This window comes from Ursus arctos, unplaced genomic scaffold, assembly GCF_023065955.2.
Source record: "Ursus arctos isolate Adak ecotype North America unplaced genomic scaffold, UrsArc2.0 scaffold_8, whole genome shotgun sequence".
NCBI classification, from domain to species: Eukaryota; Metazoa; Chordata; class Mammalia; order Carnivora; family Ursidae; genus Ursus; species Ursus arctos.
The window spans coordinates 50,680,051-50,694,356 of record NW_026623100.1 but is presented as its reverse complement, the minus strand read 5'-3'; the positions used below and the strand labels follow the sequence as shown (position 1 = coordinate 50,694,356).

The following is a 14,306-nucleotide window of genomic DNA, read 5'->3' as shown; positions in this document are numbered from 1 at the left end:
GTATATGTGTGTCCGTGCCTGAGTGAGCGTGCGTGTATATATGTATGAATGTATGTTTGTGTACGTGTGTGAATGTGTGCCCCGGGTACGTGTGTGTGTTCATGTGCCAGTGCGTGTATACGTGTGTGTGCGTGCGTATGAGAATGAGTGTGCCGGGGCGCCTGGGTGGCTCGGTCGGTTATGCCTCTGCCTTCGGTTCAGGTCATGATCTCAGGGTCCCGGGATCGAGCCCCGCGTGGAGCCCTGCATTGAGCCTGCATTGAGCCCCATGCTCAGCTCAGAGTTCACTTGTCCCTCTTCACCCCCCTCTGCTCCTCCCCTCACATGCTCTCCCTCTCTCAAATAATAAATAAAATCTTAAAAAGAAAGAAAAAGGTCCAACTAAAATAGAAGGTTTTTGTAAAAGCCACACAAATCCCCCCAAATGATTGCAACATTGCATTCGGGGGGAAAGGCAATGCTGTGGGACCGTCCCCTGGTGACAGACTGTTCCCCCATGCCACGGGGGTAAGCTGCGAGCACCAGGACCCTGCTCTGAGGCTATCATTTTATTTTCCTGAGTGCTGCCAGGCACATGGCTCTAGAAACCTGGCACTCTAGCTCTTTTTGTGAACGGAGATATAGGCCAGGAGCCAGAACAAGAAAATAAATACATAAAACCAGAAATCTTATGTGCTGATGTGGCTGAAAGGTAACAGATAGGGGCCTTGAGAAGGAGGCTCTCCAGAACCATCCAGAAAGGCACCCCTTGGCCCCACACCCAGGTGCACAGCTCACAGGTGGTCACCAACTCACAGAAGGCCACATGGGCAGTGCCCACTGCAGGCCAGTCAGGCTGGTGCTGCAGAGAGCGTGTGCCCGCACCCAGCCAGGTCCTGCCCACTGCCTTCTTCCTCATTCCAGAAAAAGGAAGCACTGGAAGCTGACCAGCCCACAGACCTGCTCTTTCCAAGTGTCCGACTGGTTCTTAATTTACATGAGGGCCCATCCTTGGGAAGCACCTCGGTGAAGATGAGCTGTGGGTCACAGGGTCAGTCCTCAAGGGGCCACTTTCTCCTCAAGGTCACGGTCACTGGCTGCCCTTCCATACACACCAGGTGAACAGGTGCACACTGCCTGTTGCCCAGGGGGGACCAGGGCCTCTAGAGACATGTCATCTCCCTCTCTGCCTGACCCAGGCCCAGTCCCAGGCCAAGATAGGATTACCTCAAGCTTCCTGTGGGGCGACAGGGACTAAAGTCATTCGCATGACACACTATGACCAGTCTCTTCGGCTCCCTGTTTGGGGTGAGTGCCATGGCAGGGTCTCAGGAGAAACCTCCATCAGTCCACCCTCCTTAGCCCACAGCACAGCTCTGAGCCAGTCTGGGCTACATTCCCAGCTCCTCGAATGGATGCATGGCCTTGGGCAGCTCGGCCCTCTGGGCCTGTTTCGTTCTCTGTGAAATGGGGATGAAAACAGTACCCACCTTAGGGGTTGACCTAAGGTTTAAGTGACGTTTTCTGTGTGTACATAGACATATATACACACACATATATGACATTGCATGTATAAATGTAAATGAATTATATCTATTTGAGTGTATAGGTATTTGACTATGAGATTATAAATACATACAATGTTTAAAGTACTTAGAACAATGTCTGGCACACTGTTACTCTTCTTCCTCTGGTTATTATTGTCATTATGACAAATAGAGCTTTACAATCAGGCAGCCTGGATTCAAGTCTCCATCCATCCCCTTAAAATCCCTGTAAGCAGAGGTGAATTTTCCCAACCTACCCAAGCCTCACTCAATATCAGCATTTAAAAATTCACTAGAGGGGCGCCTGGCTGGCTCAGTTGGAAGAGCATGCAACTCTTGATCTCGGGGTCATGAGTTTGAGCCCCACGCTGGGTGTAGAGATTACAAAAAAATAAACTTAAAAAAAAGATTAAAAAAATTAAATAGGAATTGTGGGCCTTAAACTGTACACTTAAAAATGGTTAGCATAGTAAATCGTATCTTATGTATATTTTACCAAAATAGACAAATATATAGCACATGAATTAACATGAGACACTTGTCATACAAATACCACAAATACATCAAACAAAGCCCATAATTTTTTTTTTTTTAAAGTAGGCTCCACGCCCAGTGGAGCCCAATGCAGGGCTCAAACTCACAACCCTGAGATCAAGACCTGAGCTGAGACAGAGTCGGACTTTTAGCTGACTAAGCCACCCAGGCACCCCACAAAGCCCATAATTTGAATTTTGGATGAGCCAAAGTTATGGGGGGAAAAGTGAATTAATTTAAGATCAGTTAAAAAACAGTCTTCAGTAACTGAGAGTGCAGGAGGCCCTACGGACACTGGGGGGACCTTGCAGGGGTGTTGGGGAGGCTGTGACTTCTCTCTGATGGCCCTAATGGACCACCCTTCCTTGCGTCTCCCAGCTTCTGGTGGCTCCCAGCAGTCCTTGGCTTATGGCCACATTACTGCTGTCTCTGCTTCTGCCCTCACATGACTCTGTGTGTGTGTGTGTGTGTGTGTGTGTGTGTGTGTGTGTGTTGCTGGGTCTCTTTTCTCCTAGAGAACCCAGTCTTTGAATTAGGGCCCACCCTACTCCAGTACAGCCTCATCTTAACTAATTACATCTGCAAGACCCTATTTCCGAATAAGGTTGCATTTTGAGGTTCTGGGTGGCCGGGGGTTTGGGAGGACACCGTTCGGCCCTGAACAGCCAGTGTGAGGCTTGCATGAGCGTGTTACTCATGGCAGTGCTGGGAAGGGACATGAGGATGGCTGGTTCCTGGTCGTGAGAGGCAGCTCCAGGGGGGGAACACAGTGGCGAGGGGGTGCAGGGGATGCTCCAAGTGTCTCCGGCCCCTCACTGTTGGCTCTGTGCGTGTTCCTCTAGAACTTTCTCCTTTTGTCAAGGGAGGAGCTCAGCCATCACGAGATGACCTTCAGGCTTTAAAGCTCTATGGCCATGCGGACTAAGGTGGACAGAGTCTGAAGACATGTGGAACTTTAAGATCAGAGACAGCAAATGCATGACCCGGGTACCCTCAGGGTCCACACCTAGCTGTTCATCCTTCACTAATTCACTGAAGGTGGAAACACACTGAGGGGAGAAAGAGGCAGACTTCCATAAGAGGAAGCAGAATGAGGGAAGGCTCCACAGCAGGACAGCGGGCTGAGGGGCTCACGGGGGCCTGGGGCAGGACTGCTGTGGCTGCCATCAGAGGGGCAGGCAGGGCAGGAGGGCTGAGTGTCCTGCACTTGTTTCCTGCTGACACCTCTCCTGCTGTGGTTAGGATGGCGCTGGGCTCTGAACCAGGAGTTCTAGAAATCGGGGAACAGAGGGAATGCTGCAGTCCAGGGGCCGTGCAAGGCGAGCACTGGCTCGCTGGGGTACGCCCACTGCTGACGGAGGCTGCCCTTGGGTTCAGCCCGTGTGACTCAGCCACAGGTCAATCTTGCATGAAAGGGAACATCACAGTCCTGGCGTGGCCCCTGGCTTCCTACAAGTTGTAAAACCATTTGGAAGTGGCAGCAACACGCCCAGATGCCAGTTTCAGAGGAAGCCTGCCTGGGAGTCTTGCACTGTCCGGTTGGGTAGCCCCCTCCTGACATTGCACAAGCTGCCCGGGGGCCCTGGGGACCCCGCAATGCTTAACTTAAAGACGGGGTGAATGGTGTGGCTTCTGCACGCATAGCAAGGTGGAGGATATCGGAGGCGCAGACCCTTCCTGGCATCACTGCTCAGAGTGGCTTGGGAGCCTCTGGCTGCCGCTGGGTCCCAGCTAACCCGAAAGCCACACTTAAGCACTGTCCACAGGCAAGCCTTGGGCGAGGCCTCAACATGCAAAGGCTTAAGGACGATCCAAGGTTGAACTATGAGCCTTATGGAGTGCAGAGGTTGTAAGCACACACACACACACACATACACACACACAAAGTGGCTCGCATAATTACGAAGGCTGAGAAGTCCCAAGAACTGCAGTTGGCAAGCGGGAGACGCAGGAGAGCCAAGGGTCTGAAAGCGTGAGGACCCGGAGAGGTGACAGTGTGAATTCCAGTGTGAAAGCCAGTAGCCTCAAGCCCCAAGAAGAGCTGATGCTTCAGCCAGAGTCTGAAGGCAGGGAAAGACCAATGTCCCAGCTCAAAGGCAATCAAGAAGAGGAGGTCCCTCTTACTCAAGAAAAGGTCAGCCTTTTTGTTCTAGTCATGCCTTCAACTGATTGGATGAGGCCCACCTACCTCCCTTAGGAAGAAGAAGGCGTCTTACTCAGTCTATCCACTCAAATGTTAAACTCATCCAAAAATGCCGCTGCAGAAACACCCCACGCAGAATAATGTTTGCCCAAATATCGGGGCACTCCGTGGCCCAGACCAGTTGACAAAAGATGAACCATTGCAGACCTCAAGCCGATCAGATTCCCTCTTCTGAGGAATTTGCCAATGGGACAGACAGCTGGCTTATGCCTTGCAAGACTTGGGACCCAACGGATAGGCTTTCTTTCCTGACATCCTCCCAGTCTCTTCCGCCCTTGTATCCTGTAAGACACCACACCTGCCTACCCCCCGTAGGATGGTCATCTGCACGCCGTTTTCCTTAAATGAGCTTGGGCTGAGTTTCCCTACCTGCGCCAGCGCCCATGAACATCTCCTCCTCGCTCTCAGACCCTCCCTCCCTGGGGGGTCTCCAGGGACTCCTCCCCCACGCTGTTACCACCAGGCAGAGTCAGCGCCCCCCAAGCTGGCCTGACGGGGTCTCCCACCATCTATGCTGTTACAACAGGTTGAACACTGCAGACGGGCTGCTCATCCGTGTGTATCTTTGTTTTTATAACCAGTCACTCGCTTCCGGAGACACGTCTCCACCCGGATGCCCACTGACCTGCCGCGCGGTGGCACCTCTCGGAGTCTCCTTCAAGGCGGGTTTGGAAGGTCTTCACAACCATCCTGCAGGGTGGCGTGTCCAAGGATGCCGGTCTAGTTGGATGTGTGGTTTTGATAACAGTCGAGTTACCGAGGCTTCTCCTTCCATCCTCGCCCTGGTACATAAGACACAATGAAAACATCAGAAAGGAAGGAGTCCAAGTGAAGTTCTGGCCAGGAAGTGGGTCTTGGGGAACCTGAGGTGCTGTGTTCTACTTCCGGAGGAGAGAAGAGCAGAGTGGGCCGGGCAGCGAGCTCCGTGTCCACGTGGCTGCGTCTTCACAGGGCGCGTGGAAATCTGTGGAATGATTTCATCACCACGCCGACAGGAGCATCACCGGGCACAGGTTGAAGCCTCAGACCTGACCTAACGTAACCTTCCCACTGGCCGGGTGGGGACACCGGGGACCCAATTTGCTCCGAGTCACACAGGCAAGCAGTCGGGAGCTGGGCTTCATGCAGAGTCAGAGACAAATTCCACATGAATGAAAGACCCGGATGTAAAACTGAACTTTCTAGCTGTAACAGAAGTATCTCTTACGGCCTCATAGCGAGGAAGGAGGGATTTCTGAAGCAAGGCACGAGAAGCATCACCCGAGGGACAAAAGACGGGTCCCTTGACCAGTTAAAGTGGAGGATTTCTTTCCACCGTGATACAGAGGAGAGGCGATGGCTGCAGTCTGGTTTCCTGGGTCCTGAGTGATTCCAGCTAAAAGCGAAAGGGAGGGTCTCACGGGAAGGAGCATGGCATTCACTCGGGCCCTGGCAGACACGGAACCCGCACAGCAGTGTCGCGAGGCGTGAGTAGCTTCTGTCACACGGAGCACACGAGGCCGGAGAAGCCTGCCGCTTGTCTGCGGGGCGCAGGGCAGCACGCTCGCCTGCCTCTGCAAGCATCTCCCCTCCCTCCCTCCGGTCAGCCCCGGGGTGCGCTTTACAGAATGAGGGCGGACCGCATTCCCCCTCATCAGACCCGTCAGGGGTGCCTGACGCCCACCCTGTAAAATGCAAACCCCTTCCCAGCCTACAGGGACACGCCGGTGACACCTCCTCTCTGATCCCCCTGCCCTTCTCCCCTGCTCCAGCATGCGGGCCTCCTCAGGGCCTTTGTGCCAGCTGTTCCCTCCCCAGACACACTCTTCTCCCTTCCCCAGTGGCCGCGCCTCTCCCCCTTAAACACCACCTCCTGGGAGAACCCTCCCCTCAGCCAGGCACCTGTTCTCTCACCACCGTATGTAACTCAATTCCTATTTATTTCTTCCATCCTTGTTGCTGGAGTAGACTGCGTGTTCTAGAAGGGTAAGGAACGGGATGTTTTCCCTGCGTGGACTCTGGCTGTCTCCTTGAGGACTGTTCGAGGCGAGCGAACGTTTCCCCCTCTCTCAAGCTTTGCAGAGAACCAGGACCGAACAATGACATCTCTAACTCTTCCTTGGTGGGGAAGGGAAGCTGTGCCCTCGGGGGGCCGCATTTCAGCCGGGCACTGCGCCACACGCAGCCAGCTCGGTGGCCGCCACGCCGAGCGCACCAGCACCTTCCCGGGATCCCTCCGCTTTCTCGCCAACAGGCTCTCTCTGTAGTCTTTTCTTCACAGGGTGGCCTTTTCTTTTTTAACGAAGATTTAAAAATTTACCTGGCTTGTCTTAGGAGCTCAGTGAGCTTCTCAGAGGAAATCACCAAAAGGAAAGGGCATTTGGCAGGACAGCCAGTGTGCTGAAAGGCGGAGCTGTGTGGATTCCATCCTGGGTACCCTTGCTGACAAGCTGGGCAACCCGGGGCAGATGGGCTGCCCTCTCTGGTCTGTTCTCCCTCTGCAAAAGGCAGGGCTCGGGCTGGCGGGCCCCTGACTCTCACCTGCTGTGGTTTAGGGTCTCAGGTGGGGCTCTTTGCAGGAGGCAGGGGTGCTGGGTGGAGAGCGCTGCCCCGGCGTAGGGCTTCCTCAGACGGGGGAGTCCCCTGAGAGGCCACTGGGGTCACTGAGTGAGGGCCTGGGCTGGGGTCCTGGGCCACGGACTACCTGGTTCCAGGGATCAAGGGAGACACTGGCCAATTCTAACTGTTCTTTGCAGTAGCCTAATACTACTTTCCAGAGTTAAGTACCCCTGAAGCGAAGGAAGGTAGAAGGAAGGAGGAAGGAGTTAGCAAGTACTGAGAGCCAGGAAAGTGCCACGCAGCCTGCTAGCGGCTTACCCCCATTATCTCATTTAAGCCTCCGTCAACCCCACAGAGAAGAAATTACCACTCCACCCAGTGCTGGAGGAAACCAAGGCTCTGACAGACCAAGGAACTTGCCTCAGAGCACACAGCTTGGGAGCACCCAGGGTAGGAAGGGCATCCAGGCCCGTCTGCGCGTTCACACTCTGTTCCCTTGCATGGAGGAAGGGAGAAGGAGGGCCCCGGAGAGCATCTTTGAACGGACAGCCCCTGTCCTGTCCTGACTGGGTTGGGATCCTCACTACAGACCCGCGGACACATAGGACAGTGATGCTAGTTCGCCTGTCTCCAAATGTTTGCCAAAGTAAGCACTTGCTGCAACTGGCAAATATTCATTGCATGCTCCCGACGGCCCCCGCTTTCGTTTTGGTTCAACAGGCCTACTTTGCAGACAAATGCTTCAAAGGGAAGGCATGTGTCTGGCCAGTAGAATCAATAGCAGCTTCTGAGTCCAAAGGGCCACGAAGGAAATACCCTTGGCACCAGCTCTGTGGCCAGTTGTGCGAAGCCGGAAATGGTAGGTTGGACATGCATTCCCCAAGACTTTTCCTAGCCATTGATGTTTGCAGAGGGCACTTTGCAGACTGTCAAGGCGGACTCACTACATTAACATGTGGGACAAGGGCAAGGCTTTGAGGAACCTAAGCAGGTGACAGTTCCGGATGGATAATCCAGGGAAACTGAGGCTGACAGGTGCTGAAGGGATGACTCAGGACCTGGGGCACAAGAGCCACAAAGGTCTAGATCATGGGGGAGAGTGAAGCCCAGCTTGGGGACTGGGGATGGAACTGGGCAGGCCAGCTCAGCTCTGGCTTGTGCTTGTCACTCAGCCCCCTGCGTGCTATGGTCACGCGTGCCCTGGATCCGAAAGCACCAGCACCTTCCTGAACAGATGCACCAGCATGGGGGGCAAGCTCAGCTGGAGGGGGTGTGTAATCGCAGAAGCAGAGCTCTCTGCAACATACTCTGGTTTATAGTTTCTATGTTGTGCAAAACAGGTGGGAAGGTAGAAGATGGCGGAGTGTCCACAGCGTTGCCGTCCGACAGTGGTCACAGGTTTTGGACACCAGGGCAGGATGTGGCTTGGGTTGTGGTGGAAGGTGGGGAAGGTGGGGGCAGGGGCAGGTGTGGATGCTCCCCGGATGTGCACTGGACCGGGCTCAGCCAGGCAAAATGGCCAGGGAGAGGTAGCCGGGGCAGCAGTGCTGCTTAAAAGTGGTGTTTCTTGTGGCAGAAGCCACACGCCTTGTGAAATGTATCACGCATTCAGAGGAGCGCAGAAAACGCATCAGAGCGGTTTAAGGAATAATCATACATGAACACTTGAACGTCCGCAGCCAAGGTTAAAAACAGCAACAGCGTCTTACAGAAGAGTCCTGTGGTTTCCCGCCAATGGTGTCTTCCCCCTTCCCTCCACCAGAGGTAACGACCCTCCTGACTTTCATGTTAGCCATTCTCTTGCTTTTCTTCCTTATGTCTGACCCCTAAAACTATGGCTCCGTTTTGATTGAGTAGAAAGCACGAACCTAGCTGGGTGGAGGAAAAGCAACATGGCCCGAGACAGAGGCCCCAGGAAGATCAAATGCATCAGAGACTGGCCTCAGCTTCCCTAATCATGACCCAATGACCTGGTGTCCTGGAAACTGGGCCAAAGGTCAGCTCCTTCTGTCAGAACCTCGACTCCAGCAGAGAAACCCAGGTGATGCGATCCAAGAGCGAGCAGTGTTCTGAGAAACCCACCACCTCCTTCCCATCCAGCCACTCCATCCTCCTCGTGTCCCGGTGACGGGCTCTGGGGCAGAGGGGACTCCCACCGCAGACTCAGCCCCCATTTGGGTGGAGGGATGGGATGATGGAGCACATCGTTCCAGCAGGCAGGACTGGAAAAGTGCAGGGGATTAGTTGAGGCCCGTAAGGAGTAAACTCAGCGCTATCGTGGCACCGGCAGGGAGAGCTGTGCTGCAGGATGAAGCCGCCGGAGAAAGATCCCCAAGGGCGAGGGCCGGAGACATCCAAGAGCAAAGTCTGGAGTCTTTCGACTAACTCTTCTGATCAGTATTTGTGGAATAGCTTCTATGAGCCGGGCATCCCCGCCCCCCATCCAGTCAAGTCTGTTACAGGCACACATGGCTTTTGAAGAGCTTGTATGGGACGTGGGTAAAGGGGCTGCCATTTGTCTCCAGCTCTGAGGCCCCAGGAACGTGGGAGACCATCCATACATGGAACCCAGTGGCAGCAGGAGTTTGGAGCTATGGAAGCTGACAGCAATCTGAGGTGTTCGCATCCAGAGGTCATTCCCTGCCACCTGGGCTCCTCTGTCCCTGTCACCCCACCATCCACCGGTTCTTGTCATGTGCGTCTCTCTGGGTCGGCTGCCTTTCTGGGTGACCATTAGCTACTCAAGTGCAGGGATCCGGCTCAGGGCTCTTTGTCCCCACCTCGTGCCTGGTGTAATTCTTGATCACAGCTGATGGGTTGGAAGGAACTTTTGAAGGGACAGACCATGGCATCATGAGGCAGCTTTGCTTCAAGTGGGACGTTAGCTTAGAATCAATCTCCTCCGCTCTTTAGAGGAAGGGGGCGTCCGAAGAGCAAGAAGGTAGACAGCAAATGGTTGACATCTTTCTTATGGGGGAAAAGAATCATCAGAGTGTGTGTTCTTCCAACTGTGCAGCCAGTTAATTCCCTCAATGTTTCATTATGCAAATATTAAAGAAGGAAGAAAATGAACATGTAATGAGCACTTACGGCATGCATTAAATCTTTGACTCCCCTTGGGATTACCAAAAAAAAAAAAAAAAAAGAAGGATCCCTGAAGTCCTGCAGTGCTCCCTGCCCTGGGAAGTTCTCTGGTTATAACCGAACCTTGGGGAAGGGGAAGAAGCCCTCTGGGCAGCACGTGTGGCTTGGGTCTGGGTCCCTTCCTGTTTGGAGAGAAGGCCGGGGCCACCATGGGCTGCTGTTACTGGCTCTATGCACGTCGCCCCACGTGACGCTGAGGCATGAGCAGGGCTGGGCTCTCCCCGCCCTCACCAGGGTGGCCCCTTTGGGAAACTGAATCAGGGCATGACCTTGAAATGGAGGAAAACCCCTCAGTAGGGGCAGAAAATGAAATTCACTGAGCTGGCCCAGGCACCAAAGAAACAAACAAAACCCCCTACCGGAAAGATAAACAAACAATAAATAAATGTCATGTGCCATGCAAAACATTGGCATCCGCTTTTTCTTGAGACTGTGAATCCAAACCCTGTTAAGATGTAGAAATTCTCACGTCCACCCTCAAACAACAGACTTTACCAAACAATGGCAATTACCCTCCAGGTTAATAAATGTTAAACGGCCACCCGATAAGTATTAAATGAGCTCGAGACAAGCTTATGAGGTTGGAATCTTCCTCCTTGAAGTGACAGGAGGAAGTGACAAGAGTAAAGAGCCAGAAGTAGCTTCTGAAGCTGGGGTTTTTTGCAGGGACCTCAACACCACATCCAGGACACGGGAACCCCTCTCAGGAATAATACTAGATAGTTCATTATCTTAAAAACTCCCAACACTTTGTGAAATTATTTAGGTAATTTGCATGTAAGCATTACACCTCTAATTCCTCCTCCAAATTCTGATTTTGGACCTTGGACCCCAAAAAACCACAAAAAACAAAACAAAACAAAAACCTCACCAAAAACCAAAATGGAGGCATTTGTAATAGTTGGAGTTCAGCCACTATGGGAGTTAGCATTTCCTGGGGTGGAGGGGGAAAAAAAATAGATAAAAATTGCACTAGAAAGTGAAATTGGATTTTAAAAAATCAATGAAGTAACCAGGCTATTAAAATGGAAAATAAGTCTGATGTCATTCTGAAAAATAAAAGGGTTGAGTCACCTGCAGAGCCACTTAATTAAGCACAGGAAGTAACAAGAGAGCTTGAGTGATTTTCCCAGTTAATGTCAGTATTTCAAAATGAGTGAGGCGTTAGGCCAAGAGCATTCCTTCTAATCAGAGAGTTAAATCGGCTCTTTTGCCCTCAGGACGTCTTGATACATTTGAAGTTGATGAAGAGCAAAAAGGAATGTATTAAAAATTATCCCAACTGCACCCAAACAAGCAAAAACGTGAGCTTTCTGCTTGCGGTCCCTGGGGCAGTGTGTGATGGGGTCCATCGGGCTGGCCCCAGGACCCTCTGGAGCAGGGAGGGATGCCGGGTGGGGTGGGGGAGGCCGAGCCTACCTTCATAAGGTCAGAGGAAGGAGTGCCAACGTCCTCTAAGTGTTCCTAAGAATTGTAGCAGCTCGGAGCAGAGGCAGCAGGTTGGGGTTTTAACAGAAATGACGTGGGACATGCAGGCAGCCCTGGACAAGGCCTTCCATTCTCCGTCTGAGTTTGGGGGGGGTGTCATTGTATGGGGCCTGGCCTCCCCTCCCACCTCTGCTAAGCAGATGCCAAGCCACTGTCAGCCCCAGCCAGCTAGTAAGTCGGGGGTGCACTCCCCAGCATAGCAGCCGTGTTGCAGTGTCCCTGTCCCACCCCAGGGAAACCTGAGGGCCATCCCCAAGTGCTCATGGAGGTTCTGGGTCTGGGTTCTCTGAGCCACGTGCAGAGGAGCTCCTGAGGTCACTGCCAGATCCCAGACTACAGCAGACTCAGAGGAGAAGCAAGGTCTGTCCCAGACCTAGTGCTCAATGCATTACCCCCTCTCCACTCACTCCCTCTGTGCCATTATCAAAGGCCAGCTTCCTTTGTTGTTGTTGTTTTGAGGTTTTCTTTATTCATTTGAGAGAGAGAGAGAGAGACAGAGAAAGCATGAGCAGGGGGGAGAGGCAGAGGGAGAAGCAGACTCCCCACTGAGCACAGGACCCAGAGATCAGGACCTGAGCCCAAGCCTGCCGCTTAACCACCTGAGCTACCCAGGCACCCCAAAGGCCAGCTTCCTTTTTCAGCCTTCAGTCTTTTGATGTTGGTTGGTTGTTTTATATCCATTATTATCTTTATTTAACTGTGCTAATAGGGCAGAAATATGGAAACTTTAATCCTTAAATCTGACCTAGTTTGGGTAGGGTGGAGACTAGGCTTGTCCAGAAGAGCTGAGCACCAAGGGTCCTGGACACGCAGGGAGGGCCTCTCCACCGCAAGCATAGACTCTCTTCCCCTCGATCAGTAAGGCAGTCTGTTCTGAATAAACTGAGCTTAATTAGTGGTTAAAACCAAAAATTGGCCACAGCCAGGCAGCTGCCGGTTTTCGGGAGCTCCCTTCCCCCTGAGGACAGCTACACACTTTCCCGATGTTCGATGTTCGTAGGGATGATGTTCCATCTGTAACATCAACCAATATCAGAAGTGATTTCCCCCCGCAGGATGTTTCCTTAGTGCCTCATCTCGAAATTGACAATGTTGCGCTGGGTTTTCACTGTAATTTTCTCAACGTCTCTCCTTCCCCCCCATCCCACTCCAAATAAGGCTGCTCACCAAAAAACAGCAAATAGATATTTGGTGTTCCCAATTTTTAACCGTTTAACCAAATGAGAACCAGGTAAACTAATCCTAATCTTTTTGGAAGGTTGTCTTGAAGGCGACAGTTGTCACACTCATCTATCTAATGCCAACAGAGCCCTGGGTTGCAATGCCGGGAGCTTTGGGAATACTAGAATATTATGGGCAAGGGTGGAGTCTGACGGTTAAGTATATCCCCAGTAATACTGATTATTCTCATTTGAAAAATCTTTCCTAATTAGAGAGACCACCAGGATCAGGGGTGAGGGGCCGAAGGGAGGGGGTGGCATTGTATGCAAATGAAATAGAGCAAGGTCTGGGGTCCAACATCGCAGGTTCATCGCCCTGTGCTGCTCATCTCCCCTTTCTGAGCCTCAGTTTGCTCATCTGTTAAATGGGATGAATAACTGAGCCTTCCTTTTAAGGTCGTGATGAGACTTCTGGAACAGTCCTGGGAAGAGTTCAGCATGGTCCACAGGATAGGATATGTGCATAATTCTTTTTTTTTTCTTTTTTTAAGTGAGCTCTAGTTCCAATGAGGGGTCAGACTCACCACCTCAAGATGAAGAGTCGCATGCTCTACGGACTGAGCCAGCCAGGGGCCCCCAATGTAACTCTTATTAGTAGCTACTGTATCAACTTTTTTGTTCTAATTCAGTTCTTGTTTTAGACATTGGGTTGAGAAGGCAAGAGCGGAAATATGAAATGAACTTTAACAGATGTTGTCCTACTCCAGTCTGGCCTGAGATCCTGTATCACATCACTCAGAATTACCTTCATCTTTGCATGACCTCAGTGATCGGGGGAAAGGGGAGCATCAGTGCAAGACAGAAAACATGAATCCAAGACAGGCTGGAGATCACAGTAAAATGTTCTCTGCAGATTTGCCTCGAGTGCCTCTGCCGAGGACAAGCCCAGAGTGTCGCCTTCCTGACTCAGGTGCTGGCGAGGGGCAGCAGGACCAATGACAGGCCCTTGGCCCAGCATCCCCTCCTTGCCTTCACCCACCAGGCGGGCACAGCTGGAGGGCAGGGGAATGTGCGGGGGGAGTGGGGGAGGTGAGCTGTTGGGATTTGTAATAGATTTATTTTCCTCCTAGACCCTATTCCTGACCCAGAGCTCCTAAACCCTTGGAATTTCCCGTGATAAGAGTGATAAAGGTGTCTTTGTTATGTTAATGAGGTGACAACTGGAAAGCTTTTAGGTAACTTAACCAAGGGGGCTGGTTGCCAGGAGAAACAGCCAGGTGATTAGAGAGCTTTCAGTCTCTCCGCCACCCCTCCAGGGAGGGGAGAGGGGCTGGAGTTTGAATCAACTGCCAATGGCCAATGATTTAATCAATCATGCCTATGTAATGAAGCCTTCCTAAAATCCCAAAAGGACTGGGTTCAGAGAGCTTCCCAGGCGGCGGAAACAGGCTGGTTGGTGCCCCTGGAGAGAGCAGGGAAGCTCCCAGCCCTGTCTCCACACCTGGCCCTATGCGTCTCTTCCATCTGGCTGTTTCTGAGTTCTATCCTTTTATAATACGCCAGTCATCGAGTAGGTAAAATGCTTCTCTGAGTTCTGGGAACTGTTCTAGCAAATGAATCAGACCCGAGGAGGGGTCTTAAGAACCTCTGATTGGGCGCCTGGGTGGCACAGCGGTTAAGCGTCTGCCTTCGGCTCAGGGCGTGATCCCGGCG

The 14,306-nt window shown here is 52.3% G+C and overlaps 1 long non-coding RNA gene across 17 annotated transcripts in view; it reads right to left on the bottom strand.

Annotated features, from left to right (window-relative positions):
* Positions 1 to 14,306, bottom strand: part of LOC113242353 (uncharacterized) — a 277,321-nt gene that overhangs the window by 98,179 nt on the left and 164,836 nt on the right. For all 17 annotated transcript variants that reach the window (XR_008958190.1, XR_008958188.1, XR_008958195.1 and 14 more), the window contains one exon: positions 4,889 to 5,045. This is a non-coding gene — a long non-coding RNA (uncharacterized LOC113242353). The remainder of the gene's footprint in view (positions 1 to 4,888; positions 5,046 to 14,306) is intronic.